Source organism: Cyprinodon tularosa, unplaced genomic scaffold (assembly GCF_016077235.1).
Source record: "Cyprinodon tularosa strain WSP-4 unplaced genomic scaffold, ASM1607723v1 ctg492, whole genome shotgun sequence".
In the NCBI taxonomy this organism is placed as follows: Eukaryota; Metazoa; Chordata; class Actinopteri; order Cyprinodontiformes; family Cyprinodontidae; genus Cyprinodon; species Cyprinodon tularosa.
This window is the reverse complement of record NW_024039221.1, coordinates 339091-356647: the sequence shown is the minus strand read 5'-3', so window position 1 is coordinate 356647 and position 17557 is coordinate 339091. Positions and strand designations below refer to the sequence as shown.

At 36.3% G+C, this 17557-nt stretch overlaps 1 protein-coding gene across 2 annotated transcripts in view; it reads right to left on the bottom strand.

The window, feature by feature from the left end:
- The window catches only part of LOC119794809 (semaphorin-6D-like), a 210979-nt gene that overhangs the window by 105059 nt on the left and 88363 nt on the right, over nt 1–17557 (bottom strand). For both annotated transcript variants that reach the window (XM_038302512.1, XM_038302513.1), the window contains exon 3: nt 7734–7817. The gene's annotated coding sequence lies outside the window, so the exon portion shown is untranslated. The remainder of the gene's footprint in view (nt 1–7733; nt 7818–17557) is intronic.

Below are 17557 nucleotides of genomic sequence, written 5' to 3'. Positions count from 1 at the left end.
TTTGTTGTCATTGCATCGTAAAACGTTCTCACTTTTTAAAATGTGCTCAGAATACTTCATTGGTGATATGCATCACTTCTCCTTGTGGTTCCCTGAGTCCAGTTGTGTGTGGGACTTTAAGTGTGTGCTGGGTTGATGTCCCACAGGCCTGTTTGTGTGTCTGCTGGCCTTGAGTAGGTGCCCTGAGTGCCAGACTGAGAAAGTGGAATCAGTTTTCATCCTGACAGGCAATACACCAGTTTTGCTCCTGTGTGCGTGGTTGTGTTTTTGGGTGTCAGACTGAAGGACAAATTCTAACAAAAAGTCTTCATGGGTGCCAGAGTAACTGAAAGACCACCTAAATGAAACTGAAACTATAATCGTACTGAGGAACTAACAGCAAGAAGAAAAGGAGAATAGTTACAGGCTTTTGTTTTCTTTTCTTTTTTTACTTTCTCTCCTCAGGCTTCTCACTGTTTCCTTTGAAAGTTTACTGTATTAATGAGTATACTATGGATTGGGCACAAAACTAATCCAGGCTGTAATCAATCAGCAGGCCTCGGATTGGGAAGGTGCAGCAACACATTTAGCTCTCTGAAATCCTGATTTCACGCAGCTTGAAATCAGCTTTTATCCTTCCTGTGGTTCACTGCAGGCTGAGAAGACCCCTGCCAACCAATTCCTGGCCTTTGTACAGATCTGCTTTCTGTGTTTCACCACACTAAAACTCTTTAAGGAAATGTATAAACAGAAAGAAAGAAGGTATTTCGATCTTAAGTCTGACATTTTAATGGAAATGAGGCAAGCCTGGAACAAACAAAAACACTCAAACTGATTTTAGAGCAATGGTTCTTGTGTGTCACAAAAACATTTCTTTCTTTTCTTAGTAATTGCATCTATTTCGTTTTCACATAATCTTTAAGCATTCAAAGTTTTGGCATCCCTTCGGTCTTGAAAAAAACCTAAACAGCCAAACGTAAGTTCAAATCCACCAAAACTGAAAACACAGCTCTATGTACCAAGTAATTAATTGAAGAGTGTTGCAGATGGGATTTTAGTATCTTATGTTTTGCAATCTGTGCCGACAGATTTGCAAACTGAGTGCACACATTTTCAAACAATATCTTTGTTCCGAGAACATCACGGTGTGCCAATTTCTAGAGGAATTTACAGGCCGCCCACAGATGAGGAAATCAACTTCATTCCAGGCAATGCCTTTTGTTGAACAATGCCAAGCTATGTAATCGAGGAAAGAAAAGGGGGTGGTAAGACAGCTGAGAGGCCAAAGGAGAAGTGGTTTCCATATATAATAACCACCAAGGGTGGGGCCCAAAAAACACCTGACACATGTTATTCCTAATTTCTCATCTTAAAACCAATTCATCAATGTATACAGTTTACATGCATCATCTATGTTCCTATTATGTATTCTGCCAACAATATTCTGGTTAAGCTGATTTCATACTACTTCACACTAGACATATTTTTGCATGTAAACATTTTTAATACTATGGGTTCTGACCAAATAAATTAAGTTATGTGTAGGAGATTAATCACAAACATTTCAAAGGTATTTTTTTAATAGATAGATATTTCCTTTGAATATATCTTAGGAAGTTTAGTAGGACACAAATAATTGAAATGAAATAACAAATAATTGTTATTTCATTGCACAATTTGAAGATATACCTTTTGCATAGAAATCAATATAAACCGACCAATTCTTGACAGAAGCATTGATTGAGGGAACTTTCCATATAAGGCTGACAGACATTAAAAAAGCTCCTAAAATACTGAATGACGCCCAGCCCATATATGCTAACTGATGCTAAATGACCCATCACACCCCCTCCATGGACTGTTCTCCCTGCTACCCTCTGGAAAGAGACTTCGAAACATCCGATGCAGGTCCAGCAGATTCCAGAACAGTTTCTTTTCCACTACTATTAGACTGTTGAATGTTGTATAAAATGGGGTTATATAAAACAAAACAAAAAACAAAACCTGAATGTTGGAACTCTAACTAATATACAGTTGTATGTTTACATTTTATCACTGCTGGACTTAAAAAAAATGAAAACGTCTTGAGAACTGTACTGAACAAAATTTATTTTTGTATACATTCTGTGTGTGCAAAATGACAATTAAGTCTGTCTAAGCCTAAGTCTAATGCTACAGGCTAATGCTACAGCATTCATGAGATAAAGTTAGTGGGGCCCCTATAATGATGTGCTAGAGAGTTCTGTCGATGTGAGCACCCTGTCAGCTCCATTCTACTGTGGGACAAATTAATGCAGGAAAATGTTAATCAGTTAATGGCTCTCGTTGACTAATAAATACAGAAGAAACAAAACTGGGCAGAGAATTCTCATCCATTACTGCATGTGCTTGTAAAGGTATTGAAGTGCAATGTGGAAAATAATGACACAGAAGCCAGACTGAAGCTGACACACACACAAATACTGAAACCTTCTTTGACGCAGAAGATATTCAAAATAAAATTGACAGGAAAACTAAGCCAATTCTGCGACAAGATAAAGATAATAAAGGGGGAAAAAATGGAATTACTGCACGACTGAATCAAACATCCTTTAATTACTTCCATAAGGATGTTCTACTCTTGCCATTTTTTTTTTACTGTTTTGCCAACTAGAAAGAACCCTGTGCTATCACAAAAAATGTTTGGTATTATTCTTAGTACCAGTATAGACATTGAATTTTTGGCATCTACCAACCCTATTTCTGACATCTAAACATTTACCAGGCAAGGAAAGGGTTACATATTCTATAATACGTTTAGAAATGAGCCATTTAAGGCTCTTAAGGGGCTGCCTGAACAAGAAGCAGTGATTGAGTGCTGCGCCATACCGCCTGCCCTAAACAACCTCTTCTTGTTCCATTTTTCATTTCTCTCTTCTTTTTTTTCGTGTTTCTTATGAACAATTTCATTGCCACACCATTGTGCCACCACATAAGCAATGACTGCACTGCTTGTGACATTGGGACGTTTGAACAAAGCGCTGTCAAGCTGAACCATTTCAAAAAGCGTGTGTGAATGTGGCTGTTCTTATGTGGGGTGTTGGAGGTTGCCGAATGTCTTTCTTCTCTGAATGTAACTGGGTGAATAGGGTGAAATCAGGAAAGCAGAATAACAGAACAGACGGTCAAATGGAGAATGTGAATAAATGAGGTAAAAGGAAAAAAAGGTCAATTTACATGAAAATAACAACAAATCCAAACTAAGGATGAATGAACAAAGATTCATAAGACATGGAAAAGGGAAACATAAAGAGTTTTTTTTTGTGGTTAGGGTAAAAAATGAGCAAAAGGATGCAAGAAAATCCACAAAAAGAAATAATATAGTAAAGGATAATGAATGAGTGATGAAGGGCACCGACAGCTGGAAAGAAAAGGAAGCATAGACAGGATGAGGCACTTTAGAAAAGTGACAAAAAGTCGTTAAAAATTGGAAAAAAAGAGATGACTGAAAGCACAAGATGCACGTATTCTTCTCCTTCCACTCATTTGAATTCTTTCCCTCCGCTTGCTGTACGTCTTTATAGTACAAACCCCAAGTGCAATGTTATTACTACAATGCATTTTTTTTTTATTTCAAATGACACAAAACCCTGTAGAAAGTATTAAAAACCAGATGTATCTGAGGCAAGCTCTGTTTAAACCAGCTGGACAATTTATTCCATGAAAGAAAAAAGATGGAGGCCAAATTTCTGTTCAGATTTGTGCAGAAAATCTGATTATTCAATTTATACATTGTTAATGGTTAATCTGTGAAAATCTAGTTTATTAGCCGTTATTGTTGCAGTTTAAAACGGATCAAATGTACTGCATTCCTATTCAAACTTCAAAGGCCAACAATGAATCACAGCTTTTACAAGTTTCACCAAGCAACTCAGATTTCTTCATTGTAAAACGTAATTCATGCACAATAATAAAATGTGTGCTATTTTTCTTTCGACTGAATGGAAACTGTTGAGGGGTCGCCGTGTTTCAAGGGGACTGATAACTGGAGACCCAAAGATACCCCTGTTTAAAGGGTAGAAATAATTATAATACAAATTCCAAACATAACAAAAAAATCCAACAAAGACGTGAACATACTAAGTTTTTAATATTTTAGGACTTAAAGGAAAAGTCCAGACAGCACGGAATAACCAATGGGTCATTATTTATACCTAAAACTAATGCGTTAGCTGTGATTTAATGAAGTTAGTGTTAATCAGTAAAAAATAAAAACAATAACAATCGTCGCAATCACTGAGTCCGGGAACGCCCATTTTTGACCAAAGTAGTAACACCTCCATCCTGACATTTGCCGGCAGTGACGCCACAGTGCGGTAAGCATGGCGCCATTTTCCCCACGTTACAAGCAAAATCTATGGGCACTCCTAGACACTTCTGCAATCACCAACATTATTTAAGATTTCGAGAGGACCATTAAATTCACCAGAGCTATAGTTAAACTGACAATGCCCAGATGCACGGCAAATGGATGTTGTAATACATCGGGTAAAAGTCAAAAAAGTTGTTGATGAAGGTTCTCAGTCATCCAGGTCATAGTCATTCCGTAAAAATTCAAAAAAATATCCACTGGACTTGGTTTCCAAGATTTGACGTTTCGCCACCTCTCCAGGAAGCTTTCTCAATTCAAATGTCTGGATCCGTTGGTTGGTTTTTCTATGTTATATTTTCTATGTTAAGAGAGAAAACCAACTTTAAACAGAGGTGGTGGACTCAGATTCCAGCTTCCAAAAACATACAATTCTATCATAGACGTTTCGCCACCTCTCCAGGAAGCTTTCTCAATTCAAATGTCTGGATCCGTTGGTTGGTTTTTCTATGTTATATTTTCTATGTTAAGAGAGAAAACCAACTTTAAACAGAGGTGGTGGACTCAGATTCCAGCTTCCAAAAACATACAATTCTATCATAGACGTTTCGCCACCTCTCCAGGAAGCTTTCTCAATTCAAATGTCTGGATCCGTTGGTTGGTTTTTCTATGTTATATTTTCTATGTTAAGAGAGAAAACCAACTTTAAACAGAGGTGGTGGACTCAGATTCCAGCTTCCAAAAAGATACAATTCTATCATAGACATGATCCCTTCCAGATATCACCAAACCACCCACCCCATCACAGAGGACCGAGGGACCTACCCGCTCCAGCCGGTGAACAATACCTCCTTAACGACCGACTCTTAACAATCATAGACAGGTTTCAGGTATTACAGGAGACAATCCCCCCCTTAATGGCAAACCCCCCCCTTTAACGACCGACCTTCAGAATTATAGACAGGTTTCAGATATTACAGGCTAACGATGGAACTAACGACCCATTCATCGGTTACCATTTGCATGTTTCCAAGCGATACAAGGCTTTGTCTACATAAGACTCAAACTCACTGCGGATCCAGACATTTGAATTGAGAAAGCTTCCTGGAGAGGTGGCGAAACGTCTTCAAATCTTGGAAACCAAGTCCAGTGGATATTTTTTTGAATTTTTACGCAGTGAAAAAAGTTATTCTGCCTTTCCAATTCATGCCACCATGGGTTAATCATTGGATTACCAACTTGAAGAGGAAGGATTTGCAATCGAACTTCTGAACAGAGAAAAAACACGTGATTAATCCATTACTGTCTGCTTCACATAGTCCCCTGGTCGTCGCCATCATGGATAATAGCGTGTTGTGACAAACACCAGATAAAGCATTGGGATTGCTCAACAGCCGACACCTCACTGTGACGTCACAAAGTGGAAGGACGCAGTAGTGCTCTTTGACAAACATGGATGTCTCTGGTAAAGCACGTTCAAATGAAATTACTCAATTAAAAACACTTATCATTTATTAAAAAGTATGTAATAATTTCATATTTAAATTACTTTCAGAAGCTTGTCTTCTGAATATGACCAGACTTTTCCATCTGCCATCATATAGCTAACTTTAAAAACAATAATGGAGTATGCCATGCAAACTCCACGCAAACCATCGAATAATGAACCTAACCAGAAAATCTTGCAACTCCTCGACCCAGCACCACCTCCTCATTTAATAACATAAACCTGTCCCACCCAGTATCACCAAGTCTCCATTACTGAGTTCTGTGCATTCCCAATAGTTGTCAAAACAACAGATTTGCTCCCTATCTATTCTACTATCAAAGCTTAATTAAAATATTGCTTAAATACGAATGTCTACTTATGTTGTGCTTCTTATCTATGTAAATGATAGGATGAACGTGTTTGAGCTGATTAACATGACACCTACACAACTTTTCTGTCAGTTTATTCAAAGCTAATCAAAAATAAGCTGTACGGACACAACCAAGACGGATAAACTAAACATCCTCTGAGTTTAGAACCACAACAAACCAAGATGCTGCTTAACAGTCTTTGAACAGCTGCTGCCTGAAGGGGTTCTGGTAAATGAGGTGGACTACAATCTGTAATAAAAGCAGCACTTTGCTAGATGACATGGAGTGACAAAATAAACTGACGAAGCAGCAAATGTGGAACTTATCAAATCAAGCATTGACCCCCCCCCCCCACATACACTCAGCCACACTTTGAGTAGATTTTCACTCAGATGTATTTTTGTTCTTTTTGTGCCTCTGATTGTAACGAGACATTGCTGAAAAATAAATCAGTCGATGTTCATTTCATAGCATGATGCTTTCTCTCCAGCTGGGAGATTTGGTTCTTCATTAACCGCTGATTTCTTTCATATTGATTATTTTGCAGCACATGCAAAGGGACATGCTTATTAGCATGCGGTGGAACATATGGCATTGTTACATGTAATGATACCACATTATTTACATTGGTAGCAAAAAAAATGACTCAGACTCATAATGCAACTGTTTTAGTGTCTTATGAATCGATATTAAGCTTTTTACTTAGAAGCACAATCGGCTGAGAGAAGAAAAATGGATAACAGGACACAGCAGAGATTGCCTGTGGTTTGTTCATGTAGCAACCTGCCAAAATAAAACCAGATATTATTGATTTCCTGTTTTTGGAGTTGTACACTACAGCCTCTCCTTTTGTTCTCATGCTCCAGACCAGACATAGCCAAGGACACGACTGTACTTATTAAGCAATTCTGTTACCATCTTCTGCACCTGAGGAACATGGCCTTGCTACTGCAATCTAAAAACTTGGATTTGCAAAAAATAAAAAATAAAAATCCCTCTATAGCTCAAAAACCATGAGGGTTCCCCCCTGGTTTTGTGCAATAGGGGAAATTATGTAAGGAAGACTTTTCATATTTGCAGCTATTTTTTATTTTACACTTTTCTTGATTTTTTTGTTTTTTTACTAGCAGTACCTGCATTTGTTTCTTCTTGATTTTAAATGTAATGTTTGAATTGAGTAAAACTGCTAAATAAAGCTCTGTGGTCATAATGAAGATGCAACAGATATTTTTTGTTTGATGATGACACTTTGACAATTTTTGGTGTCTGACTGCGATCAAATTCTAACAAGAGGAAAGTTAATATTTCAACAATATGAATAAATGTAACTTCTTAGTTCATGGAAAACCATTGAGGCAAATGAATCTAAATATACAAACAGCCATTTTTAACCACAAATCAATGAATGTAATACTTAAGAATTATAAGAATTATATTGATGTAACTTTTTCATGGTTTTGGGTTAATAGTTAAACCAGTGCAGCAGCTTAGATAAATTATAAAATTGCAGGAAACTAAGCATTAGAAAAAGGTTAGGGGTACTTACACTGTAAAAGTCTGTGTAGCACAAGTGGCCTGAAAGTGACGTCAACAGCAAGTCAAAAGGCGGGGGTGGACCCCCTCAGATGTTCTGCCAAAACAGAAAACATGGAAGGTCAGACTTGTGAATATATGGTTTTTTTTTTTTTTTACCTGAGACAGCAGAACAGGAACAGATTGTGTTTATTCTTTTAAAAAATACAACAAAATACCACAAACAATCTTGACCTTGTTCACCTCAGGATATTTTTACAGGAATGATGTAGTTTATTCTGCTATAATTTCTACTGAGTGAAGATGTCTTTTTCTTGGACAAAATCTTAAAAAACCAAAGGAGCTCAACACTTAACCACACCTTTATGGCTAATAAAAGCTTGCAAAATCCAATGCAGAGCTCTAAAAATTTCCTATCCCATTCATTTGAGCATTGCACCATCCAGCCTTGTAGGGACTTAGATTTCTGATAGTACCGATAGCTTAATTAACCATTTTCCACATGTAAACAATTATTTTCACTTAAAAAAAAACAGTAACTTAATGGAAAAGGTCCATTTAAACCTTCAACGACTGTTGGGCAATAACAGTATCTGATATCAGATCAAATTTTATTTTTTTTTTCTTATACTCACAACAACACATACAACCACTTCCCCATTACGTTTCACTTAAGGCTTTGGGGATTTTCTGAGTAAATCCCCTAAAAGGTTGAGATCTATGCTTCGATCCTGATGCAGGCTTTAAAAATCTATTCAGAGCTTTAAATACAAGGACGTTGTTGCGCATCATCCTCAACATGTTATTATTGAAATCAGATTCTGCTGAGCAAGATATTCTTGCATCAGATGGCCTCTGGAGAAACCTGCTGTCTCCTGCTCTCTATTGCAAACCCCAGAGTCCTGCAGTTCCCTTTGTATCATATCACTATTCTTCTTAGACGTTTGTGACAGCCTTCAGAGATGGATCATGTGTCTAATATCTGAGGGATGACTCAAAGTCAAGCTTTGCAGGTGCAACTAAGAAGCTTTGCTGAACCTGCAACTGTGTGTCTCTTCATGAAAAAGAGGCTTTTATCTTCATATGTATCAGATATTTAAAATCATAAATGAATTTAATCAATTCTTAAGTTATTCAAAGTTTTTTTGTGTTTTTAAATTTGTCTTTTATTCTGTGAGGGGACACTAATTTAAAAGCATATATATGCACCAACCAGATTAAAAGAGGCGTTAAGTTGCACATGGAAAGGATTTGTCCCATGTTGCCACCAGGCAAGACTCCTCATGTTCTGGAACTAATCAGATTTCTCTGCTCGGAGGATTTGAAATCAAGTCTCTGAAGGATTGGAATCTCATCTGATGCCAGAACTCCAGATCGAAGGAAATTTAATCACAGGACGTTTGGCAGGAGGCCAATCTGGGAGCTGGCTTTCATTCATGAAGAAGCAAGAAGAAGAGCCAAGGCGAGACTGGCACACGTAAATCAGATTCAAACATGGGGCGATGAAATTAAAGATTAGGATGTTCCCCACCTTGAATCGCCTTAAGGTATACAAACGTTTTGATCTTAAAGATAACGTTTTCAGCCACTTATTTCAATTTGAATGAGATGTGGGAACAATTCCCTCCAACCATTATCTGCTTTGTGTCAGCTGTTCCATACTTTAAACACAATTCTAAAGAAGACAGACAAGATAGTTATAACCCTGTACTGAAAGCATATGGCTTTGTTTTATACCTGAGCACATTCAGCGTTCTGTAGCACGACTTGAAAAAAGGAAAGCAAAACAGAACAGGGAGGACCACTACACTACACTACACTGTGCAGTTAAAAACTTTAAGGTTTTTCATGCAGCTACAAAGGGGACATAAAAGATGATATGAACCAAAACATTGTCCGCCTACATATATTTTCACAGGAACTATTTATCTTGCTCTGCACTAAACCTCGTCACCTTAAACAATGTCAGTCACAATGTGAGATTCACAGACACCGGGAAAACAAACTAAAAATAACTCTATATAATAATAATAATGATTTGGCTTTCTTTGCGGTTTTGCATTTTCATTGGTGTGTTAGTTTTCTCTTTATCTATCATCTCATTATTCGACTGTTGTCTTTAACATCGTTTAATTTAGTTCACTTTAAGAGCTCATAATTTACTCTTGAAGTTTTTCTTGTTAGGTTTAAATTATTTACCTGAGGAATTTCGTGTTTTGGTCCTCCTTCACTTATTAGTTTTGCTATTCGGGTTTTGCCGTACTCAAAAAGTAAATTTTCATTATTCATTTTGTTAGATATTTTGCGATGCTTTCTAGTTTATTTTTGTCTCCCTTTTATCTGTACAATAAAAAAATCCAAATCTAAGTGTTAAATCCCTAACATCTCAAATATAATGGTAACACCGTGTTCATGTAAATACATAAAAAGCAGCTAATAGTCCACAAATCAAATGTTTCCCACTGATAAATCCTACCATCCCTCTAATTTGGTTTACAAGGGGAAACAATACTGATCATGCAGTGGGTATGGTTAACATTTTGTTCTTGGAAACAAAAGAGGTGATCGGTTCCAAGCAAACTCTGGTGGTTCCAACCCTGCAAACCTGCCAAAACTGTTTGTGATGACAGATATACGCTGGCAGGAAGTCAAAAGTTTAACTTCTAATAAATCCACCTGCTGTTCCCCTCGGCTGTTCGATAGCAACATTTCCTAACAAATGCGCACTGTTTCTTCTATCACAAAGGAAACACCAACAGAAATATCCTCAAAATATCTCTGCACAGCAGTCCTCTTAAATAAGCGGAGCTTAGAAAACAAACTGAATAAAGTGAGGAATATTGCACAGCTCCAATGTCACCACTTGGAGGGAATTAAGGATGGTAAACAAAGGAGGATGTTTCAAATGTTTTAAAAAAAAAACAATATTTTCAAATCAACATCTAGCCAATTTGGTCTCTTAGATCCTTTTATCTACAGTTTATTTAATATTGGGAAACAAAGCTTAGAGACACAAAACTATTTTAATCATCCAACTGGAATCGAAGATTAGTGCAATATGTTTGTAGAGTTGAAGGAACACTGTTAGTGGGTTAAGTGAGTTTTAAACGGGGTTTAGTGAGTTAAAAGTTGGGATTCGATGCTACTTCAGAGGATCCAATAGTAGTGCAATTTTAGAAGGGTCTTACAGTGTCTCCAGCAAATTCTAGATATTTCTGTTGTCTCCTTTAAGAAGGACGTCTTTTGAAAATCTTTAAGCAAAGGTAACAGCAGGGATTCTGATCAGATAAATTCACTTGTAAATAAAGACATTTCTCACACTTCTTTTAAAGCTTAAGAGGCTCAATTTAGTTTCTTGCAATGTATATATTTTTGTTGGAGCCAAGATCGAATTCTAACCACAAGTGAGGCTAAGAAGATAGATGGGACACTAAATAAAAGTGTGTGGTTTCTGGCTTAGATTTTCAAAAAAAAAAAAACAGAACTACGTAGTGAATGCAGTAATATAGGAACCTTACCTATTCACCTCCTGCTTTAAAGAATTGCCTAAAGCTCCTTAGTAAAAAATTTTAAATCCCTAACCCTAACCCTATCCCACATTTGACCGGGAGAGACTAAAAAATTATTGAAAATTCAATGATAAACTGAAACTAATAATTAAAAAAAACCTGGAGCCGATATAAGGCAAAGACCCACTTAACAAGTCTGTACAGAATCTCAGACGGGAACAGATAGAGAATAGGTCTACAGTACATAAAAACTATTTCAGAACTAAGTCTAAAGAAAAGAAAAACAGCAATAAACACAGTGGGATGGTTTATATGCTGACTGAGGCAGTGAGAGGTGATTCTCAGAGAGATCTGGGAAGTTTGTAGAAGTTTTGTTTCTCTTTTTTTCATAAAAAGGCAAGACTGATGCGATTTGCTTAACTGCTGCCTGTTATTATTATGTTTTTTGCTAGGCTCAAAGAGGATCACAACTTTATCCGTTTTCTGTCCACCTACAGTAGACTCCTAGCATTGGTAAAGTATTCTTTTTTTTATGTTTCATTGATTATTTTTGCACAAGTCTGTCCCACTTGCTATATACACGATGTGCGAATCCAGAACTGATTTTCCCCATGCAGATTTTATTTTGTATTTTCCCCCAAAGCAGATGTGTTTCATTGTGTTTCTGCCTCTTTCTTCCTGTCAGACCAATTGCCGCTGAACTGCTGTATAATTCGCCTAAAATAGACCTGGAGTCTATTTCAAACGGAGCTACACAAGCCCCCATTTGGTGTGATCATCCCCATTAACGTTCAATGAGCCCTAAACACTACAACGTCGTCCGACACAATTTTTTTAATCTTAAAGAAATTTTGCAATGGAAAAAGCCCTAATGTTTCTCTAGCAGACCAAAGTACACAATTATTACAATTGGTTAGTGTTTATTAGCCACTTCTTCTCAAAATATGATGCAGCTAACATACAATTAGATGCATAAAAGGGTATATTGTGAACATGTGTAGAAAGTTAGAATGTCATAGTTTTACTCTCTTTACAAGGTTACAGCAATTATACAATTTATCTTCTCATCTTTTTATTCTGCAATTAGATGTATGGTTAATGTCATCATAAACCATTAATACAATGTGATTAATTTCATAATCTGGAACTTTGGCTAAAATCAGAGACAAAAATGAAGTCCTGTAACAAAGACCTATGTTTTATACTATAGGAGACTTTAGGAAGATAAACTATATAGAAGGCCAACACTTCAATAAGTGGTGCCAGCCATGAAGGAGTGGAATTCTTAAAGAAGTTCCTCTGATTGACCATGGCCTTTGGTTTCCATAGATACCATTAAGATGCTTCATGTCTTTCAGGATTTCTGTCATGTTTTTTCAGCTTGAGCCTTAGTGAGTAAACATATTAAACCTCTCAAAGACAAATCTGATCTTCATTGCTCGCCTCACGCACACACAGAAAAACACACCAGGCAAATGGGCCGAGTCAGATTTTCATCTGTTTGTCCTGCACTAATCCCATATGTGATCTTTCCATGGGTTAATCCTCTGTGCCTCCGTACCTATACCCGTCTGCTGTTGTAGATGCACTTTCATCTCTAGACATTTGTGTACCTCCTTTATCTATCCTATTTCTCTGCAGTTTAACCCTCCACCTCTTTATGTTCCTTTGAATTCCACAGACGTTTTCCTTTTTGTTCTTCTTGTCTGTCTCACATTCTCATATTTTTTACTTTTATGACTTTATGTAATCACAGCAAATCCCAACAGCCTAAAAGCTTTATTGGCAGGACCAGTGCGTCTGTGCCACCATATCATTCAGAATAACACAGCAAGAAGCAAATAAGATTTACCAGAGAGAGTGTCTCTGCAGTTCGATAAAAATAAGTCAAAGGGTCCATGATGGTGTTCGAACTAAACAGAAGTGCAGCTGCAGTTTATTGGCCCTGTAATGACTCTTAAAGCTGTCCTCAGACTCTATTCATCTTCATGCTGCTTGAACAAAACATTATAATCTGTATGAAACGGGAATGTTTGAAAAGATAATACAATGTCAATGTTTACAACTAAAAATCAATGTTGCTGATGGACTCATTTGGAAGGAGGCTTTCTTTGGAAGCTAGAAACATTAAAAATGTTCATGTAAGGATTAAATGTATATTATGCACATTTAGATTTTCTTAAGAGGCGAGAATATGTAGAACTAATGAACATGCCTAACAATTAAATACACTTTCAGTTACTTGGTTTGTTTTTAACTGTCTCTTCACTCTATAATGTTGTGATACAGTGAGAGCTCTGCACTGATTAGTCAGCAGATGGGACAATAAAAGACTATCGTGACTATGGTCTATATTTGGATTGTGAAAATCGTGTTATTAAGCATAGACTATCCAAACCCACAAATGGAAAAAAGAACAAAAAACAAAAGAAAAAAAAAAAAAAACAGGAAAACTATGATCATAAGATGCATCTCCCATAGGAGAAAAGGACTTTGGAGTAAAAAGTCTTACTCTTAACATTCCTGCCATGGCTACCTTAAAGAAACTACAGCAAATTATTTTTTAATGATCATGCATTAACTCAATTAATAAACAGATTCAAGATGATCTATTGAAACATTTTTTTTTTTTTTTTGTTGAACACAAGATTCTGACTGCTTTCTTTTTATGCACAGAGCAACAGCTCAGACTTTTCACCCTTCTGGGAGTGTCTGAATAGTTTCCTGGGAGGGATGCTATCTTGGTATCCTGTGGTCCTCTTGGACTCTTTTGGCCATCTGGGCGATGACCAAGTTTCCCAAATGGCTGCTATTGGGAAGACTTGCAATCATTCATGTTTTTTTGTTAGTTTTTTTTAATTATTATTATTATTATTTTTTTTTTCATTTCTGTGCCAGGCTGTGCCATCACTTAGGAACAATGTGTTTCATGTACTTGATTGGGGTAAAAATGCCAAACGAATTTCAACAATTTTGCAATGAAGAAGCAAATGAAGTGTTGCTTTTCAGACAGGTGAAGAGATGGTCAACTGACCATCGGGTGGTGAATTGGGAATGTCTGGAGATTGAACATTATCCCTATACAGTAAAGGATCTTATCTCATGTTTGAAGGGAAGTTTGGTACATGGATTTAAAATTGGCCTTTTTTTCCCCAGATATGGATTCTAAAAGCTACGGTTTGAAAGTTGTTGGTGTGTGTTAGGACAGCAATCAGAAAAATGACAGGAGGACTGAAAGGGCCTTTTCAAGCTGGTCACTACAGCATGTCCTGTGCAGAAGAGGGTAGTATCTAAGGAATGGCGAGAAAGTGAGTCCATCATCATGGCAATGTCATCTGACAAAGTTCCCTCTGTGACTGATCGCAAGACGGATGAAGGAGATAAGAGGTCCAGGTCAATGGATCACTGGTTTGAACACACTAAACCTTCAGTCATCACCCTAATCTCCTGTTACATGGTTAAATTTGTTTTTGGCTCACATACCTTTGTTTTTCTATAATTATTTAGTCTTCTTTTTTTATTCTTCTGCGTTTGGACTGTGTTTCAATGTTGTCTGGAATAATCTTAGAAATGTTTTGTCATAAAGCATTTGCCTCTCTCTCTTTCTCATATATATATATATATATATATATATATATATATATATATATATATATATATATATATATATATATATATCCAGCATGTCTTTCATGTTGGGGTTTAATATTAATATGTTTTGAAGTTAAGAGATTACAGGTACAGCTGATCCCAGAGCTTTTAGCTGGTTTTCTATTATCTGCCCTAATCACTACTAACTCTTGTCCCAAGTAGCCATGGTGATATGAAAATGGAAATCTAATGAGATAGATCCTTGTTGGGTCATGAAGTATTAAATTATTCCTGCCTCTACTCAGTTTCTGTTGGCATCTGTTTAAAGTCTTTCATCATTTCTTTAACTAAACTGCCAACCTTTCTCGTCAAACTATCTCTCCTTTTGATTTTCTTCACTTTCTAGTCTTCTTCACGTCATCTTCCTCTATAATGAAAAGTCAACTTGAGGCTCTTTCCTAATCAAACAAAAAGCCTCTGAAATCGTTAAGTTCTATCCTTAGTATTTATTGTTCATTATGTGAAACAAATTCTAATGTCTTATTTTACTATTAGTTTTTTTTTATTTCTTACACAATTTTCTTTGAATTTCTACTTTCTTAAATTCTGTTAATTTATTTAAACTTTGTGCAAACTAAACTCTAGTTTTAATTCATAAAGATTTGGCATAACTTCCTAATTTCATCAACTTACAAATATTTTACCATGTGAGAAGAAAGTAATGGTACCCTTTCAATATTCCTTGTTTTGCATGTATGTATGTACTTATCCTTTTTTACAAAAGTAAACTAAGTAAGTTTAATTATATATTGTTTAAAACTTGTAGGGGATAAAGGCAGAAAAAAAAAACAGAAAACAAATCCAATTCTGAAACTAGTATTTTAAACACGAAATACAGTCAATGTAGTAGCTTTGATCAAAGAGGAAACTATTCAGAAACAGGTTTGTTATCTCAGAATCTTTCAGGCCGAGTCTGTGTTTCCAATGTTAACTAAATAAATATTAGGCCTCACTTATTTATTTATGAAGCCAAAATGAGACCCCAGAGATGAACAATTTTTCATCTTACATTCCCTGCAAATCAACTTCTTATTCATTCGTATGCTATGATTTCAGAAAAATCTTTTTTTTGTCAGATCATCTACTGAACTCTCGACAGATTTTCTTCAGTGCAATGAATTCATTAAATCAGTTTCTTTCTCTCCTCATTACAGCAAACTCATGGATCATCCTTTCTCCATCATTCTCCATCTTATCAAATCCATCTGTTATTGAACACAAAACTCTGTTTCAGTCATCTTTTTGTCTACTATGTGGTGTTTTTCATTTTCCTGAAAAAAAAATCTATCTTCAAGTATGATGGGAATTGTTATTTATAAGTACAAATATATTTAGTTGAAATGCAGAATTGCTGAAAATATATTTTGCAGAAGGCAGACAGGTGGCCGTAACATTTAGCCAATGTAACAAAGCTGCAACATTTTGAATCAGATCCTTCATGGTTATAACGTCTGTTTTTTTTTAGATGGGTTTGCCCAAATCTTTACATTAGTATGCAGGTATTCAGGCTATAACCCATCCGTTATCTCACCTGTCAATTTCAAAAGGCCATATCGATTTATTCTAACCTGTTTCAAAAGTCAAGGGCAGTGTGGCAAAAAGAAATGTTGGGTTAAAAAAAAACAAAAACAAAATAAAATACGCTACTATTGGAGAACAGATCTAAAAGCAGCTTCCCTCTGTTAATACTGAAGAGTGAGATTTGCTTGAACAAGATAGCCTCCCCTCTTCAAGTCCCGTAAGTCCCGTAAAATCACTCAGCAGCAAACCATTTAGTGTATACATTGGTTATAGAGTGGACGGCATTAAAAAGTAATACAATCATTTATTATAAAACGGTGGTGGGGGGGTGGAATCAGAGCCTTAGCCTTTCTAACCCCCTTGGTGGAGATATAACCCTACGTCATCTATGCATTGAGTTAATCTCATCCCGCTGGTCAGACCATCTTGTTCCTATAATTCAGATTATCAGTTGACATGAGGCTCACAGCCTGTGTTAAAGTAAGCTCTTATTAATCTGTGTAGGAATTCTATCAAACTGAAGCAGAGTTCCGTTTTTGCCTCTATTCACCTCAATAAAAGTATTCCCCTCCACAAACAAAATTAAAAACATCTTCCAACCTAAAAACTAGACTATTAAAAAAGCTTTCAGCCACCCAAAGCTTATTCATGCTTTTGTTTACATATCTGCACATAACTTTGCAAATCTTTAAATAGAAACTCTTAAATAACCCCACATGAAATCTGTACAAAAATAAATACCTTAAGGGATCTGTTTCTGTCTGGTGATGCATTCTTTATAAACTTTATAATGTAGTTAACATTAAAGGCAATCTTAGATCCTTCTTGCTGTGATTCAACAGTTCAACACTGCAATGCTGGTGTTAAACTGTCCTTAACAGAAGCATCTCTATGAAAGAGGTAGTACTGTAGGTAAGTGGGCTCCTTTGCAACTGTCCTTGTAGAGTTGAGTCCTTAGCATGTTAAACACTGTTATTAAAAGTAATAATAGTGGTTATAGTGTTGTTCTTTTTTCATCCATGCTCTTGGTGTATACAGGTGTTGTGTGTTCAAGCAGCAATGTCAGCAATGGCATTAGTTGGAAGGTGGCAACAGTAAACCTCTATGATTACATCTCACAATATATTTGCATCAGGCCACAGTTTTCAATAAAGTA